The sequence below is a fragment of the Onychostoma macrolepis genome, chromosome 17, assembly GCF_012432095.1.
Source record: "Onychostoma macrolepis isolate SWU-2019 chromosome 17, ASM1243209v1, whole genome shotgun sequence".
Taxonomy (NCBI): domain Eukaryota; kingdom Metazoa; phylum Chordata; class Actinopteri; order Cypriniformes; family Cyprinidae; genus Onychostoma; species Onychostoma macrolepis.
This window is the reverse complement of record NC_081171.1, coordinates 4182034-4200657: the sequence shown is the minus strand read 5'-3', so window position 1 is coordinate 4200657 and position 18624 is coordinate 4182034. Positions and strand designations below refer to the sequence as shown.

The following is an 18624-nucleotide window of genomic DNA, read 5'->3' as shown; positions in this document are numbered from 1 at the left end:
AAATGGCTCCTACACACGGCCCCTTAATTGATTATGCAGAAAAACATAACAATTACAAATATTTATAAAGGAGCCATAAAAGTTAAAGCAACATATACAGACGTTTGCTCAAACTTTGCAATATTGTTACGCCTCATTCACATTAGTCATTTGTCTCCAATAAAAGGCAAATCTTTCCAACAGGTCGTTCTAAAACGCTACTTTTAGTTTTAATCTTTACTGTACGTACTAGGCCTTTATAGTCTGGAAATGTTTCCAGTATTCTACCAAGTGGCCATGAACCACGAGGGGCAGTAGGATCTAGTACAAGAACAATATCTCCAGGAATAAAACTTTGTCGTTCCTTCGTCCATTTTTGACGTTGTTGTAAGAGAGGTAGATACTCCCTGATCCACCTTTTCCAGAAAAGGTCAGCTAAATACTGAACCTGTCTCCATCTTCTTTTCACATATAGGTCTGATTTTTCAAAGAGACCAGGCGGTAAAGCAGGCTTGCCTTTCATAATAAGAAGATGGTTAGGTGTAAGGGCCTCAAGATCATTAGGATCATTAGAAATTTTGGTGATCGGACGGTCATTTAAAATGGATTCCACCTCACACAAAACAGTATGGAATGATTCATCATCCAATACCTGTTGACGAAGTACAGGACAGAGAATATTTCTCACCATACGAATGATCCGTTCCCATGCTCCTCCATAATGGGATCCTGCTGGTGGATTGAAACTCCATTTAACTCCTAACTGAATTAACTCCTTTTCAATTTGCTGTTTATTCCATGCAGAGAGATTCTTTCAATTCTCTGTTAGCACCAGAGAAATTGGTTCCATTGTCTGATCTAATATGAACCACTTGGCCTCTTCGGGCAATAAATCTCCTTAATGCATTTATGCATCCATCAGTATCTAAGGAGTAAGCTACTTCCAAATGTACTGCTCTGGTTGCCATGCAGGTAAAGATTACTCCGTATCTTTTTACGCAGCTACGGCCTCTTTTTACTACAATGGGACCAAAATAATCAACTCCAGTGTTTGTGAAAGGGGGAAGATCAGGGGTAAGTCGTTCAAGAGGAAGATCTGACATCTTCTGATTCCCCGTCTTCCCTCTATTGCGTCTACATACAACACATTTGGAAATAACCTTTCTTGCTGCAGCACTGGCATTTGTAATCCAATATGTTTGTCTTAACTTGGATAACATGTGATTCCTGCCTGAATGTCCTAATTGCTCATGAATGTTACGAAGCAAAAGTTGTGAGATGTGGTGATTCTTACTCAATATAATAGGATGTTTAAACTCAATGGGCATACTTGCCTTCCTGAGTCTTCCTCCTACCCGCAAAAGTTCACCATCCAACACAGGATCCAGTCTATATAGACTGCTATCCCTCTTGATTCCATTAGAACCTCTCTTCAATTGCTCGATTTCAGTTTGAAACTGTTGTTGCTGACTGAAGCAAACAATAACCATTTCAGCTTCAAAAAGATCCTCCAATGACAAAGACTGTCCACCCTGAGTTGCCTTGAACTGGCTCATTTGCACATCTATAATAGATGTGGTAGCATTACAATCCTTTCTGGCTATTAGTTCTTTCCTTTTAAGACATAGCCTTTTCAACAGTTTCTTGACCTTAAGTACCCAAGCGACAGCCACTTTCAGTTTTCTCCATTCCGAAAAATAAGTGATGTAATAATTGGTAGGATTTTGTGCCATTTGCAGAATAACAGAATTTACCTTATGTTCTCGTTTGATCTCTGGATCATCTTCCTGAATACTAGTTTCCTTTTCCATAGGTGGTCGATAATCCTTTGCAGTCCAAAGGAAACTAGGTCCCTTAATCCATCTCTTGTTTTGCATAAAGGTTTTGATCTGCATTCCACGTGATGCGTCATCCAGGATTCTCCTTTGTAGACACATATCTCCACTGTTGAGGTAGTGTCCTGTCTCTTATATAAGAGATTCTGTTTGCCACAAAAGTCTGAAAGCGCCTGTCCTCATTTTTGATGTATTTAAGTACAGTCTGACTGTCAATCCAAAAAACTGAATTCTCCAATAGAAATCGTAGCTCTTTTCTTATCATGTGATCAACTTTCACAGCAAGTACAGCTGCTGTTAGTTCCAAACGAGGAATCGTTATCGGTTTAAGAGGCACCACTCTGGCCTTACCGAGCAAGAATTTCACATGAACTTTATCGTTACAGTCGATCAACTTGAGATAAGTAACCGCACCATATCCTTTTCACATGCATCTGAGAAATGATGTAAACAGGCATGCTTGATTTTTCCAAAGTCTATAGGTTTTATGCATCGGTCCACTTGAAAGTCTACCACCTTATCCAAATCAGAAATCCAACTATTCCACCGTGTTTGAAGTATTGGGGGTATATTCTCATCCCAACTCAGATTCTGCTTACACAATTCCTGTAGAAGTAACTTGGCAGGTAACATAATAGGAGCAAGAAATCCCATAGGATCATAGACAGAACAGACTGTAGACAAAATTCCTCTTGGTGCGTTGTTGGGATTTAAGCTGCATTCCAAATTTAAAACATCAGCTTCTGTACACCACCGAAGACCCAAAGTTCTTTCCACAGGTAACCTATCTTGCTCTAGATCCAAACATTGGATCTCCTTGCTTCTGGATTGCTCTGGAACTGATTGCAACACCTTTCGACTGTTACTGCTCCACTTAGTCAAACAAAACCACCCCTTTGACAAAGAGCAGTAAGATCCTGTACCATGGCGACTGCTACCTCCTCCGAAGAGACACTCTTTAAACAATCATCCACGTAAAACTTTCAAGGACTGTTTTGATCACATCTTCTGAAAAGAGTGATTGATTGTCCTTTGCTGTTTGCCTCAATGCATAACATGCACAACTTGGAGAAGATACGGCTCGAACAGGTGAACTCTCATTCGGTATGTAGACACTTCCTTTTCCAAATCTCCATCAGGCCACCACAGAAATCGGAGCAAATCAACATCCTCTTCCGACACCTTAACCTGATGAAACATAGCTTGAACGTCGGCCATTAAAGCTACCGGCTCCTGCCTGAATCGTATCAGGACTCCTAAAAGTGAATTTGTAAGGTTGGGACCTTGCAAGAGTTGTTTATTGAGGATGTATCCTTAAATGTTGCCCCACAATCAAATACAACCCTCAATGTTCCTTTCCTTGAATGGAAAACTCCATGATGTGGAACATACCAAACCTTACCATCATCACGATCTAACTGGTCTTCTGGCACTCTCTCAGCATAACCTTTATCCATAACATCAGAAAGGAAACTTGTATATTCCTCACGCAACTGTGGATTCTTTTCAAGTTTCCTTTTCAAACCATTGCATCTTTGCTGCGACACACAAGTTGTTAGGTAGTATCACATCATCATTTCGAAAAGGTAACTTAAGACTGTAATGTCCATCTTGTACCTTAAGAGACTTGTCCATTATTTTCAGAAACCTCTGATCCTCCCTGGATAGTTCCTTCTCATCAACATTGTTTTCACTAAAGTCATGATTATACTGATATTGAAGCAATTCCTCAAGCCTTCCAACAGAAATCCTATTGACTGTAACGGAAGGTATACCAGTATTCTTCCCACAGTCACTGTTCCTTTCTGAAGGTCCATTAACTACCCACCCCAATAGGGTTCTCATGGCATATGGTCCATTACCATAGCTATTTATTACCTCCCATGGCTCCAATACTTGGGAAGCATTAGCTCCAATCAATAAATCGACATTAGCCTCAATGTGTGGAACTTTCACTCTGTCAAGGTATGGCCACCTAGATATTTCTTCTTGTGTTATAATGTTGTCTGAGTTGACAGGCATTTCTTTCTGCGTGTACACTTCAGGGAGGAGAAAGAAACGATCACTATTAATTCCACTAATCTCCAAGCCAGTAACAACATTACAAGACACAGACTGCTCTTGTCCCATGGTACGTAGACAAATGTTGATCCTTTTACCTCTGATGTTCAATTTATGTATCAACTGCTCCGAACAAAACGTAGCTGAACTCCCTGGATCTAGAAAAGCATATGTTTGAATCAGTTTGTCTCCTTTGGCTGATTTTACTTGCACTGGAATTATTGACAGAAAGCACCTTTCATTACCGGCCCCTGTATGTCCACAAGTTTGTGCCGACGCTAGACTGCGCTTTTGCCCTTTGTCCTCCACAACTAACTTCTGATGTATGTGCAACACTGAAGGATGTGTCCGACTGCAAACTTCACACACAAGGCGGTTATCACATTCCTTGCTTACATGTCCAGTCTTCAAACAACTGAAGCAAACTCCCTTTCCTTTCAGAAAGTCAAGCTTTTCTCGTTGTGACCTTTTCTCAAAAGCATCACACCTTTCCAAGACATGATTACCAGAACAAAACAAGCAGGATCCTTTATCGTTGATCTTGTACACTGAATAATCTCTCCGTTGTGATGTTACATGCCTCCTTAAACCTGAAGTAGTAACATTGGTAGCGAAACTGTTTCCCTTAAATGTCTTATTTGGTTTCACTACACTTGGTTGTTTGTCCTGAATACATCCAAAGACAGGATCGGATGCCATCTTTGCCTGTCGTTCAATGAAGTCTCGATGTCAGAGAATTTAGCTCTACCTTGGTTCAACTCCATTATCTCACAAGCCTTTTCTCTCCAACGCTCTCTCAATTTGAAAGGTAGCTTCATCACCACAGTTCTCATGTTATTTGGCATGTTAAGCTCTTGCATATAGGAATTATCATCAATAATATTACAGCATGCACGCAGAAACAATGAATATGCATGTAAACCTTGGGCATCCTCATTCCTCAATGATGGCCAACCCAAAGCCCTTTCCATATATGCAGCAGCAATCTTAAACTCATTACCAAATTGCTCCTTCAAGAGCTTCTTGGCTAGTGAATATCCCACTTCTGGATCAAGATGTTCACAACTCTGAACCAGTTCTCTTGATTGTCCGGAAGTAAACTGTTCCAAGAAATACAAACAATCTCTTTTACTGCAAGCCTTTTCCTCAACACAATGTTCAAACGCCTTTATGAATGGTATATAATGAAGTGGTTTTCCATCAAAGACTGGAATCTCTCTTTTGGGAAGAGTGTTACTCTGAGCCTGGTATACCAAGTGTGTAGTCAACTCCTCTTGCCTCTTCAGAATCTCAAATAGAGGTGAATTTTGACTTGGAAGAGAGTCCCCAGCTTCTGATGTTGTCATATTACCTCTATAATGTTGTACCAAGTTACGTGAATCCTGATGTTGGCGAGTACTGCTGTCATGAGTGTTCAGTCCTACTTTATGCTGCCTCTTTGTTGACTGTGATGGAATGTTAGAGGTAGCACCAGCTGTACCCACTGATAGACCCATTGGCACATACGCAGTAGCTCGTGGATTTAACATCTTTGATCTTGTTGAATCAAAATTCCATTTCCTGTCACATCCCTTGATGTTTGCCCTTTGTTACTTCTTTTCCTTTAGAACAAGAACTACCAGAACGTGAACATTTACTATGGCAGTCAACAGTACTCAAAACAGCAATTTTGCAGTAGATGCTGCAATTTCAGCATCTAATTCAAGTTGTTCTTTCTGTTTCCTCAATTCCTCCTGCTGTGTTTCAATTGCATGTTTAGTTTTCAATGCCTCGGCCCGCGCCACAAATGCAGCTCTCTCTGCCTCTGCCTGTACACAAGCAGATACGGTAGAAGAACCACTGCTGCTTGAACTTTGCCTACTATAGGCAGTACGGCTCTTTGAAACATTTGAAACACTATCTTCTGGGACAACCTCATCGTTAACATTTACATCCATAACCCCTTCAGAAGCTTCATGACATATTACAGGTGTGGACAACCATACATTTACATGTTCAATAAACTCATTCTTTGGAATCATTTTTGCCTTAAACCATATATCATGTTTCTCAATTTCATTATCAGGCAACAAAGTCAACAAAGATTCATGTGCTTCCTGAGCTTCTAAACATAACCCATTATAGTTTTCAAATACACTTCGTACCTCAGACTCATACTCTTTGTTATCTTGCATTAACCTTTTAATAGTCTCTATCATTTTGCTGGCTTTGTTCAGTTTTGCTTTTCTCAGCGCCTGCAATGAATCAAGCTTTTCCACCAAAGCCTTTACTGTAAGTGTGACTGTCCTTTTTGGCCTTATAGGCTCTTCACTACAAAGCTGTTCATTTGGTGCAGCGGACGTCTCCGCGTTTAAACACTGCTCGTCCATTTTACACACAATATTTACCCCGAGCAAAGAAGAAAATGCTTTTAACCCTTTACTACCAATGCATTGGATTTACACGCAATTTGTGTGCACACAGAAGCAATGGCCATTAAACATTTGTTGCTGTAACAGTACCTTTAAATCCAACGAGAATGCGATGTCCCAGCGGCAACCAAACCACCAGGAATAGTGTAATAAATCCAACACGAATCCATCAGCACCAGCTTAGCTAATCCACCACTTGTGAGTCATGATCAGGTTTCCACAGCGAAATCCAGTGTCCACGAAACAAATCCATACTGCCTTGAAACTCACTGTCCACTTGTAGTAAGTTCGCTCATCCTTGAAGCAGAGTCTCTGTGCAAATGCTCACTTATTTTCAAAGCAATGTTTTTGACTAATATTACGGCCTTCCAATAAGCCGCCGATGTTTGATGGTAGGAGTGAGCAAGTAATTGGCGTGCAAATTGAATCCATGCACACTGATGTTAAAATGCAAACAGTGTCCTTTATTGTGCTTCAACCTATAACAGTTCTTGTGGCTTGCTTCCTGTGAGCTCTTCTTTGAATTCATGACATACAAATGAGTGTTTCATACCTTGCAGATAGCAAACACATTGTCCATAGTCCATATTATTCCTTGCACAGTTATGCATTTTGCTCAGTCCCAAAACAATACATCCATTTGACCCAATAAGCTAGTGAGCAGGATAACTAGTCGCTGTAAGCACAATCACGGTCAAAAAAACAGTTTACTTTCCTGCCACCAAAACATGCTTTCTAATTAACCAGGTGCTCTTAATATACAAAAGGTGTCACAATGCCCCCTCATGGACAAAACACATATTGCTCCAAAATGGCTCCTACAATGGATCAAGCCTTTCAGACACAAACAAAAATATGTAAAATATTTTTTTTAAACTTTCATCTGTTGTGATATAGCGTAGTGTTTCCTTAAAAGATAAAGGTGTGTACTTTTTTCTTAAGTTGAGTATATATTTGAATCTATATTAAGTACTGAGTTCTGCATCATCAGTGTCTGCTTAGAAGCCCGTTAAGTCTGTTAAGTTATATGTGTAAATATATCTGCATTTATAGGCTTAATTTCTTTTTATAGATGTTCAAGTAGAGTTTGAACTGAGTTTTCAAAGAGTTTAGTAGCATTTTTTTTTTTTTTTTGGTTGAAAAGAGAAGCAAAAGCAGCGTTATTATTCAACTTTCATATGCAGCCTTATTTTTTGCCATTAGGAAACCATTATTATATCATCATTTATCATTCCAGTGTGACCACAAATAATTAAACAGAGTCTTGAATGGAGAGGGCTCATCTTCAGTAATGTTACATGAAAGGCCTCACACTCCGAACACCCCAATTTTCACACATTATGACAGGAAATTTGGGTATTTTAAGGTCAAATGAGTGTGAGATATCCAGTGCAGAGATCCAGTGTTATTTCAAACAGAAAACAAGATTATTTTTTTTACCCCATTGGCAGATTATTTTGCTTGTTTCAAGCAAAAACTCACTTAATTTTGACTTGTTTTTTCTGAAAACAAGACAATAATTTTTACTTGTCTAGAAAATCCTTCTTGATTTAAGAATTTCTAGATATTTTGGCTGGAAACAAGACAAAAACTCTAAGTAAGAAAAGCATTTTTTGCAGTGAACATAATACAGTTTGCAAAGAACATTAGCATTAGCTTATAATTTCATTCTAACCTGTCATTTCATATCACTTTACTGCAGAGCTTGTTGACATTTTCTGTAAACTGTATGTGGCAGAGGGGAATTTGCCACCGCCTTGTGGGGGATACTTTGCACTTAATCTAAGGAAGACTGAGTGAGAAACAGGATCCTAGTCCCCCCACCCAATGCTTTTAGTCTTTGTACAAGTGTCACTTGTATGTTGTGCCTGTCGTTTTGCAATATGGATATGCTCAAGATGTGGCGAGGTGGGCTTCAGGATTCATTTAGTACACGGCAGCCTCCTGAAGTGTGTGTGTGTGCAGAAACTCAGGAATAAATGTAACTGTCTGCAAAAACCCACCCTCCCCAGATCGAACAGGACAGGTAAGACGCCCCCACTCCTTAGTATAAGTGACTCAAAGCAACAAACACCTTTGACTTAACTAATAAAATGTTTATGTAAACTGAATTTCAATTGTTTTTGTTTTCTTTTACAAAAGAGATATTCAATTACAAGTTTAATCAACTCTGAATGAAATACGTGGGGAAAAGTACAAAATCAACAAACTTGTGTCAGTTTCAATTCAGTCTCAAACAACAAAAATACAATCAGTGTCTCCATTTAACCACACAGTTCCACAGTGTAAATTTACGTTGAAATTTCAAATTAGGTTCACTTCAATTCTGTTCAAAAAGTTCAAAGTCCAATTCACAAAAAAGAAATCCAGGAAAAAGAAGGAAAAAGTTAGACTCTGTCCATTCTCGTACCCTGGTATCAAAAAGTTCACGAATGCACGAAGAAGAAAGTCTATGAACTCCTTTCCAGGAAAGTTCACTACTCACAGTTCCATGAACAATAGCTGTATTATTCAACAGTTCAGTTCTGATTGGTCACTGAGAAGAAACAACAGTTTGCTTACCAGTATTTAAGTAAAGAGAAAAATAGTGCACATCACCACTCTTAGTTTGTGGATGAGGTGTTGAATGACGTCCTGTGGATGGCAGGGTAATGTCTCTTTAATCAATGGCTGTGTTCGAAATGCCATACTATCATACTACTCTTAGTATTTCTGCAGCATTCAGTATGTATGCTGCGCATAGTATGCACATTTTCTGTATGCATGGAATACCCAGATGACTTACTATATTTACCAGAATCTGCTAAATATAGCTCAAGTACACTGAAATCAGTACAGAAGCTGTGTTCTGAATGGCATACTATCATACAACTCCTACTATATTGCAGTATGCTGTGTGAATACTGTGAACAGTATGTGAATTTTCTGTATGCATGAAATGCCCGGATTACCTGCTACATTTGCTGAAATTTGATGTATGCATCTGAAGACACTGCATGGGGTACTGTTTCCCGGAAAGCAACTCGCTCCATGTGACGTTTCACCTTCAAACACGTGAGTGAACTGTAGGTGGGGAATAGTAATTATAATTGTTACACTTGTAGGTACATATAAACTACAAACTATTGCTGTGCATCTAAAAACAATATCATTAGTAGGACATAAATTGAGCTTTAATCTCTACGGCACTTTTCCGATCAAGTCAAATGACGTCACCTTTATCGCTATAGCGCTTTATACATTGTTTCAAAGATATTAAATAATAATATTAATATTGCAGTTATATAATATATAAATAAAATTAATATTTCAATTAAGCAAACAGAATTAAATTCCGCTGTCAAGCAAAAGAAACGAGTATATATTTATTCTAAGGACAAATAGACCAATTTGTTAGCAGAGGCTATTTACATTACCAATGCCTGGCTGCGATAAACAGCACTGCAAAAGACACGTGTATTACTATAGTATCAGTGGCGCAGTGAGTAAAAGACGCGAGATGTGTGCTGCTGATGCGAGCAATCCGAGTTCGATTCCGCCTTTTGTCAAACTCGTGCAACTCCTTTTCCATCACATACCAGATCAGAAAGGCATTTATTTTCAATATAAAATTAAGTAAATATTTGAAAGTGGAAATTAAACGCCTCATTAATAATACAGTGTGCTTAGCTGAAGGTAGGTTTTTGTACCAAAAAAGTGGCTTTCATCAAATAAAATTTATGATAATTTACACTCAATATGTTATTGCATACTGTTTTATAATGTACTACAGTACTGAAGTATAAATATCTGCCACCTAACTACTATTTACACACCTTTTGCTAAAGAAAATGATGCTATTTTAGTGTAAACAGAATTTATCATTATTTGCACTTAGTGTAACTAGAATATATCACTTTTTCCAATTAGTGTAACTGCCAAAAATATAATTAAAAACAGATCAGTTAAAGACAACTCATTCAGTTCAGTCCAATAGCCTATGTAAAGTTCTTCAATTATGAAATGAGTTCAATTGACCTATCGGTAAGCCCCTACCCTCGAACGCAGATGAGCCAATGGCAGTTGAGTATCAGTTGCACGGGGAGCGGAACTCGGACATCTTTCAGTTTCAGCGCCATAGAGAAACATTGGAAGATCCAAAGATCGCATCGGTTTTATTGGGTTTATGGGGTTTATGCTTCAAAAATGGAAAAACTATGTACTTGTAACACTGATTCCAGGTATCCTGAGAGGATGGGCAATATAATTTATTTTATTACATTTCCTCAATCCAAACAAAACAGAACAAAATGTCCCTAAGTATTCACCCCAATACAAATGAAGACAAAAATTTTCATTTTCTGGTTGTCATACACTCATTAAGTTATCATTTCCATCTGCTCAAGTAGAACATTAATGTTATATTGTGCTTTAGCAAGGTAGCTCTGACTAAAACTAGCTAACATTAAAGTTAGTGGGTCCATGCTAACGTACAAACCTAAATAGCGGACTTTTCTCGCGTCTTGTACAGTGTAGGTCAAACACACATAAACGAAGGTCTACATTTCAGTGCCTCTCCATATTAAACTGGCTAAATGTACATTAATTTAATTGTACCCTGCGATACATGAACATTGCTGATCCTGCATGTTGTCGTCCGCGATTGTGATGACCGACTGTAATATGAGACTTCTCCCGCTTACATTGTGATCTGTAAACCGTCGCTTCGAGTTACCCACCGTATTTATTTTTAAATATTTTTTATAAATCCCTCCATGGAATATTTAATTCACATTTGGTGGCCTTCTGTGTCCAAAATTGTGCAAAAACATCGTGGGACAAGGTTTTCACATTGCAGCTGTCATTGTAAGACAGTGAGCAACTCCAGTCTCTTCTCTTTCATGGCGAGAACTCTGCTCATATTTTCTGCATAATGATCAAAGAGACTTTGATAATGATGCACTTAAAAGTTAAAGACCAAATGGATGTTTATAAAAGTTCACATGGCTGTTGCAGATTAAATATAACACGGATAACAATAAATAAATATTTTTTACCAGGTTAAATGTTGATTATTAGTAACTCAACCCCCTTTTTGTAAACCTCTCTACCTAATGGTGGATCGCGCGTATCCGCCACGTTTGTAGTTTTTCTAACGCGTTTTATTCGTGTTTGTAGTTCTCGACTGAATCCTTCGCCAAAGCGCAATGGATTGTGGGCAGTTTTAGCCATTAGAGTGTGCACGGATCCACACTTCAAAAATCGACCTGAAATAGTCAGATAGAACATCCGGGGATTTTTGGCATACTCTTTTCAACATACTATGCTTTGGGACACACTTATTGTAATCTCACATACTATTTAGGATGGACAGTATGAATATTGGGACGCAAGGTAACACATTCTTCAGCACGTCACAGTCTTTTTTTTCCCGTCTGCTTCTCTCGTGCGCACACACAATGGCGGCGCCTGTAACACCAGTCAAAATAAAAGTCTCCACTTAATAGAATTTGTAGATCCCCTACATGTAGATATAAATGAGAAAGTATTTCAAGACATGTTGTCAGCCTAGCACAGGTAAAGTGAGAGCTGTAAACACACTTTTGTGTTTGTATTTGGATTCCATTTGAACATACTCAGAAATGAAGAAAACCGCTTCACCTGTGCAGGTGTTTCATACACCCCCAACATTGATTTCCTCTCTCGCTGGTGAATGTTTAACCAAGTTCACCTGTTTGTCAAAAGTGAAACGACAAACATGAACAGCATCAGGAGAGAAAAGCTGTGAATAAGTTTGTGTTTGTTGTTCTTCATTGTTGAGACAGAGGTAGGTTTGAAACAGCATGTTTATTCATTCTCATGCAATGGTAAATCAGTATGAATCTGCATGTGTATATGCTTATATTTCTATCCTACTGTAATGTAAGAATATTTTTAAAAGCTTTTGTCTTTCTACTTCTACTTAACAGCCTTTAAGTCTCATATTGATTGTAGGAGACGTTTCTGAAACTGGGGTTTGAATTGAACAGCTTTTCAGTGATTATTCATCCAAAACTTTGTGGCTCAGGGAATGATTGTGTTTTTGAGTCTATTAGAAATGTATAGTTTGTTTTATTACATATTTCAATATTGTGTGGCATAAGAATTCTTAAATAAGTTTCCATTTTCATTATTTCTCTCATTAGTCTTAGTCAATTCAGTTGTCTGTTTCTACATCACTGTATGTAAAATAAATGCATCTATGAGAAGAGAGAGGAGGAGGAGGATGTTCACACACACAAAGCTGGTGGTGGACGAGGAAATCTCCCTCACAACGTAAAGCGCTTTGAGTATTAAATGTAATGTATTATTATTAAAACAGCATCTCCAGAACCCAGCTGTGTGTCTATGAAGAGTAACAGATCCATGGATTATCCACCTCAGTTCAGTGATGGAGCAGTGACCTCTGACCCTGAGTGAGTATAAATATGATTGAACTGCTGAAGTGGAACTTCTAATGAAACATTTGTAAAGATTGTTAATCTTCAATGAGCAGAGGAAGGTTGTGCAAGATTGTTATATTTTCTTATGAATATTATTTTAGAACTGACCGTGTGTGAATGTGGCATTATTTAAAATTAGAACTCAAAGTTTGGTGTGATGGAACATTTGAATAATTTTCTCTATTTTATTGCTTGTTTTTCACAGTGCTTCTGTTCAACTCACTGTTTTTGCAGAGAGAAAAGGAATGATGTCATAAGTTTAGTGATGTTCTACCTGACTCGCCTCATCTCGTACTGTCGGACAATCCTGGGGTGGCACAACTCAGATAGAGCCCTACAGACACACACACTGCTGGAGGAGACTGCAGACCTTCAGCATGATTCTCACCAACCAGTAGATGATGTCCTGCAGAGACTCAAAGATCGACACAAAACCAGCATGAAGAATAAGTATGAGAGCTTGTTTGAGGGAATCAAACTAGAAGAGAATCAAACCTTGCTGAACAGCATCTACACACAGCTCTACATCACAGAGGGAGAGAGGGAAGGAGTGAATGAAGAACATGAGGTTTTACAGATGGAGAAAAGACCCAGAACACAAGACACTCCAATCTACTGCAATGACATCTTTAAACCCTTACACGAAGAGAAAGACAAAATCAAGACTGTTCTTACTAAAGGTATCGCTGGAATTGGAAAAACCGTCTCTGTGCAGAAGTTCATTCTGGACTGGACAGATGGAAAAGCCAATCAGGATGTAGATTTCATGTTTGTACTTCCATTTCGAGAGCTGAACTTGATTAAAGATCACCAGTACAGTCTTCACAGACTTCTGTTGGACTTTCATCCTGAACTTCAAGATCTGGACTCAGAGATTTATGAGGAGTGTAAAGTTGTGTTCATCTTTGATGGTCTGGATGAAAGCAGAATTACACTGATGTTTTCAGACATTGAGGAAGTTTGTGATGTGAATGAGTCTTCATCAGTGGGTGTGTTGATGTCAAACTTCATCAGAGGAAAGCTGCTTCCCTCTGCTCTCATCTGGATCACCTCCAGACCAGCAGCAGCCAATCAGATCCCCTCAAAATACATCAACCGTGTGACAGAAATTCAGGGATTCAATGAGCCTCAGATGGAGGAATATTTCAGGAAGAGAATCAGTGATGAGCATCAAGCCAGCAGAATCATCTCACACATTAGAAGATCAAGAAGCCTCCACATCATGTGTCACATCCCCGTCTTCTGCTGGATCTCAGCCACTGTGCTTCAAAACCTCCTGAAACAAGATGAGAGTGGAGAAATCCCTCAAACTCTGACTGAAATTTACATCCACTTCCTGCTGACTCAGATCAACATGAGGAATCAGAAGTATGATGAGAGAGATCCAGAGAAACTCCTGAAGTCCAATAGAGATGTGATTGTGAAACTTGCTGAAGTGGCTTTCAAACAGTTGATGAAGGGCAATGTGATGTTCTATGAGGAGGACCTGATTGAGAGCGGCATAGATGTCAGTGGTTCCTCAGTGTATTCTGGGATTTGCACTGAGATCTTTGAGGAATCTGTGATCCATCCGAGGAAAGTCTACTGCTTCATACATCTGAGCTTTCAGGAGTTTCTAGCTGCTTCATATCTGTTTTACTGCCATGTAGAAAAGAATAAGGAACCCCTGAAGTTGTTTCTAAAGAAAAGATATCCGTGGTACAGTCGGGAAAACTCTCTGTATGAGCTACTAAAAGCAGCAGTTGATAAATCCATACATGGTGAAAACAGACACCTGGATCTCTTCCTGTGGTTCCTGCTGGGCGTCTCACAGGAGTCCAATCAGAGACTCTTACAGTATCTTTTGACACACACAGTGAACAGCTCAGAGGACATCAAGAGAATCACACAGTACATTAAAAACAAAATCAAGGGTGATGAACATCTCTCAGCTGACAGATGCATCAATCTGTTCCTCTGTCTGCTGGAAATGAAGGATCAGACTCTGTACAGAGAGATTCAAGAATTTGTAAAATCAGAGAATGACTCAGTGAATCAACTCTCTCCGCCTCACTGCTCAACAATAGCCTACATGCTTCAGATAGCAGAGGAGGTGCTGGATGAGTTTGATCTGAAGAAATACAACACATCAGATGAGGGTAGAAAGAGACTGATACCAGCTGTGGTGAACTGCAGAAAAGCTCTGTGAGTATTATTTTACTGACCTGGTCAAGTAAATTGAAATGATGATTGTCAGTCATTTGAATTTAATCCTCTGTTATAGACTTGCAGACTGTAACCTCACTGATCAGTGCTGTAAAAGTTTGTCTTCATCGCTAAAATCATCAAACTCACTGAGAGAGCTGGACCTGAGTCACAATGACCTGCAGGATTCAGGAGTGAAGCTTCTGTCTGATGCACTGAAGAGTTCACACTGTCAACTCTACATACTGAAGTAGGAATAACTGTTACTTCTCCTCCAACACTAACACTGAGTAAAAAAACTGAACCTAGAGTTGCTTCGGCTGAACTGAACCTGTAATCAGTGATCTGAGGATGAAAGTGCTACAGAAATCTGAACACTCCAGTCTCAGATGAAGTGATGTTGAGTGTTTGTGTTTGTAGGTTATCTGGCTGTATGGTGACGGAGGAAGGCTGTCATTATCTGGCTTCAGCTCTGAGTTCAAACCCCTCACACCTGAGAGAGCTGGATCTGAGTTACAATCACCCAGGACAATCATTAGTCAAGCTGCTCCCTGATCCAAACTACAGACTGGAAAAACTCAAGTATGTTCAACACTAACAATCATCCTGTCATGAGTGTTTGTACATGTGTGCACTATAAAGTCATTGAAAACTCATATGTGTATAGGTCCCTGCATACAACACATACACTGTGTTTCCCATGCATTGTTTTCTTTGTGGTGGCATATATATATTTACATTTATTAATTTAGCTTTTATCCAAAGCGACTTACAATTGGGGAATACATCAAGCGATTTATCTTAAAAGAGGCAAATAGACACAGGAAGTTCTTGAAAATACCAAGTTTCAAGCATTGTTCAAATAAGTACAAGCTAGACAGGGAAAGATTAAAGAAAGGAGAAAACAAAGTTTATATATATATAAACTGTTTGTGTAAGTACATATACTGTATCTGGGGCAAGTCAAGTGCCACCACACATAGTGTGTAAGTCTATGGGAAACACATATGTACTGAACAGAAAAATAAGGATGTGTCTTTAACGCTGCCAAATGATCTTGATTCTTGCCTAGAAGATCCTAGAAGAAACAGACTCCAAAGTCTACAGTGTCTATGTTCTTTAACAATGGATATAAAAAGCCTATACCCCTCTGTTAACCATCTGGGGTCTGAGAGTGTTTTGGGGCCCTGGAAAAGTTTTGACATGCCCTGACATTTGTGCTTTTTTCAGTATCTTAAAAAAATATGAATGGCTAAAGTCTGATGACATTGTATCCAGCACAAACTGGGCTAGTTGCAGGATTTTGAAGGTTTCTCTTATGTACAATCCTTTTCAAGTCTTTCTACATTTCTTTTTTTTCTTGGATTGAGGGCCGGGCTCTGATTGGGCCATTCCAAAATGATGTTCTTCATCTTCTAAATCCACTCTTTTGTGGACTTAGGTATTCCTCTTCATCTTTAGCTTTGCAAAGTTTTGATTTTGACAGATTCCAGCACATCCTTTATAAGCCCTTTGTGGGCTTTATTTTTGTATAGAATCTTCATTATGTAAGTGTGATTATCTTTTGTTTTTACAGTGTGGATCATGGAGGAAAGTTCAGGGTTACAGCAGGACCACAGAAATGTAGGTCACGTTTATTTAGCTATCTGAATGGTGAAATTGCATAGACTTCAATTTTATATATATATACATATACACATATATAAATAAAAAAAACGTACTTAGTATTTTTATACCATCACCAAAATGTGGTACTCACTCAAGTATATACAGTATACACGCAGTCTTCTGTTGCTTTTATATTGAAAGAACAGTGTTTCTGTCCCCTGGTCCCACACCTACCTAAAACTTGTATGCACTTTAAATATTGTTTTTTTTTGTGTGTTATGAAGTTTATAATTTCTTTTCTTGTGTTCAGATATCTGCGATCTCACTCTGGATTTAAACACGGCAAACACTCGACTCGCTCTGTCTAAGAGTAACAGAAAGGTGATTTATGTGAAAAAGAAGCAGCCATATCGTGATCATCCAGCAAGATTTGATGAATTTCAGCAGGTTCTGTGTAGAGAGAGTCTGACTGGACGCTGTTACTGGGAGGCTGAATATAAAGGGAAGACTGATATATCAGTGACATATAAAGGAATCAGCAGGAAAGGATGGAATAATGACTGTTGGTTTGGATACAATGAAAAGTCCTGGAGCCTGACCTGTTTTAATGACAGTTTCACTGCCAAACACAATAACACGAGCACAGTCATATCTGCCCCTTCAAGTCACTCTAATAGAGTAGGAGTGTATCTGAACTGGTCAGCCAGCACTCTGTCCTTTTACAGTGTGTCTGACACACACACACTCTCGCACATACACACATTCAACACCACATTCACTGAACCCCTCTACGCTGGATTTGGGCTTGTTTGGGGCTCCTCAGTGTCTCTGTGTGAGATTTAACATGCTTCCTGTGAGACACACAGTTGCAACACACTGACATTTCCTTTCTCATCAACTAACAGCTGTAATAGATTTAATAGTTCTAATATGGAAATGTTTTTTTTTTTGAATGCAGCTCAACATGAGTTTTGTCTTTGAGTCTCTGAGCGCCACCTGGAGGAAGATTTAGTTTCTCTCTCACAGAAAACAGCTCTTAGCAAGTGCTTGCTCTGTTACTATAGTAACTGAGGGTCAGTCAGAGCTCATCTTCTAAACACACTTCATTACAAATGTTAAAGGCTGTGGAGCTCATCTTATGCTCCATGTGGAAGGCTGATGTCTCTTCCCGATCTCTCATTCTCACAATCACCGTCAAACTGATTCAGTAGAGTTGAAGGTGTGGATCAAACTCATGTCAGATTTAGTCTTTGTGGGACTCAAAGATCAGGAGAGTTTGAGAATCACTCATAGCTGCAGCGCTTAAATACATTCAATGATCATCTTGAGCTCAACATTATTACGCACTGATATTTCATTTTCAAATTATGAATTTTACCCTGTTTATTCCAAATACTCAAAGCAGCATACTCAAATGTTACTATTAGCATTGTCCTTTTTAAATGAATGACCAATAAAATGTGTTTTCAACAAAAAATTATGTTCATCACTCATAATTCAAAATCTGTTAGACACAAAAAAATAACGTGTTTATTTTAAACATTTGCAAATTTAGTAGCAATGTTGCTGTTTTATAAATTAATGGCAAGTGAAATTGTGGGACATGGAGAATCAGTGATATTTCAAGGTCAAATGAGTGTGAATCCAGTGCAGTACGTTAATCTCACCACCAGAGGGCTCGGTCACCTGCTAATAGCAATAGACTAATGTGCCACACAATTCTAAATTCTTTTTAGGTTTTTATTCATTACTTGATATTTTTAAGTATTGATAATAATTCAGTTCTATATCTATGTTAATCTTTTTAGATAGCATGAATAAATGAACACAGATAACGTCAAAGAGGTCGTCAAATATCTGACAGAGGCATTTTATTTTATACAGTCCTTAAGTATATAGGCTATGTGCCTGAATTTCTGTACTATGTGATATTGATGTTTTCTCATTGCAAACTTTAATATCAGTTGAATGACATCTGTGTATCTGTATTTATATGCCTTTTTTGGAGATGTTTTCATAACTGAAGGGGAATGAGGATAATCTTGCAATAAGTACTGTTTAGAAACAACATATACAATAACAAAA

At 38.6% G+C, this 18624-nt stretch overlaps 1 pseudogene; it reads left to right on the top strand.

Moving 5' to 3' along the window:
- Positions 1–18002, top strand: part of LOC131523533 (uncharacterized) — a 29068-nt pseudogene extending 11066 nt beyond the window's left edge.
- The last annotated feature ends 622 nt before the right edge of the window (positions 18003–18624 follow it).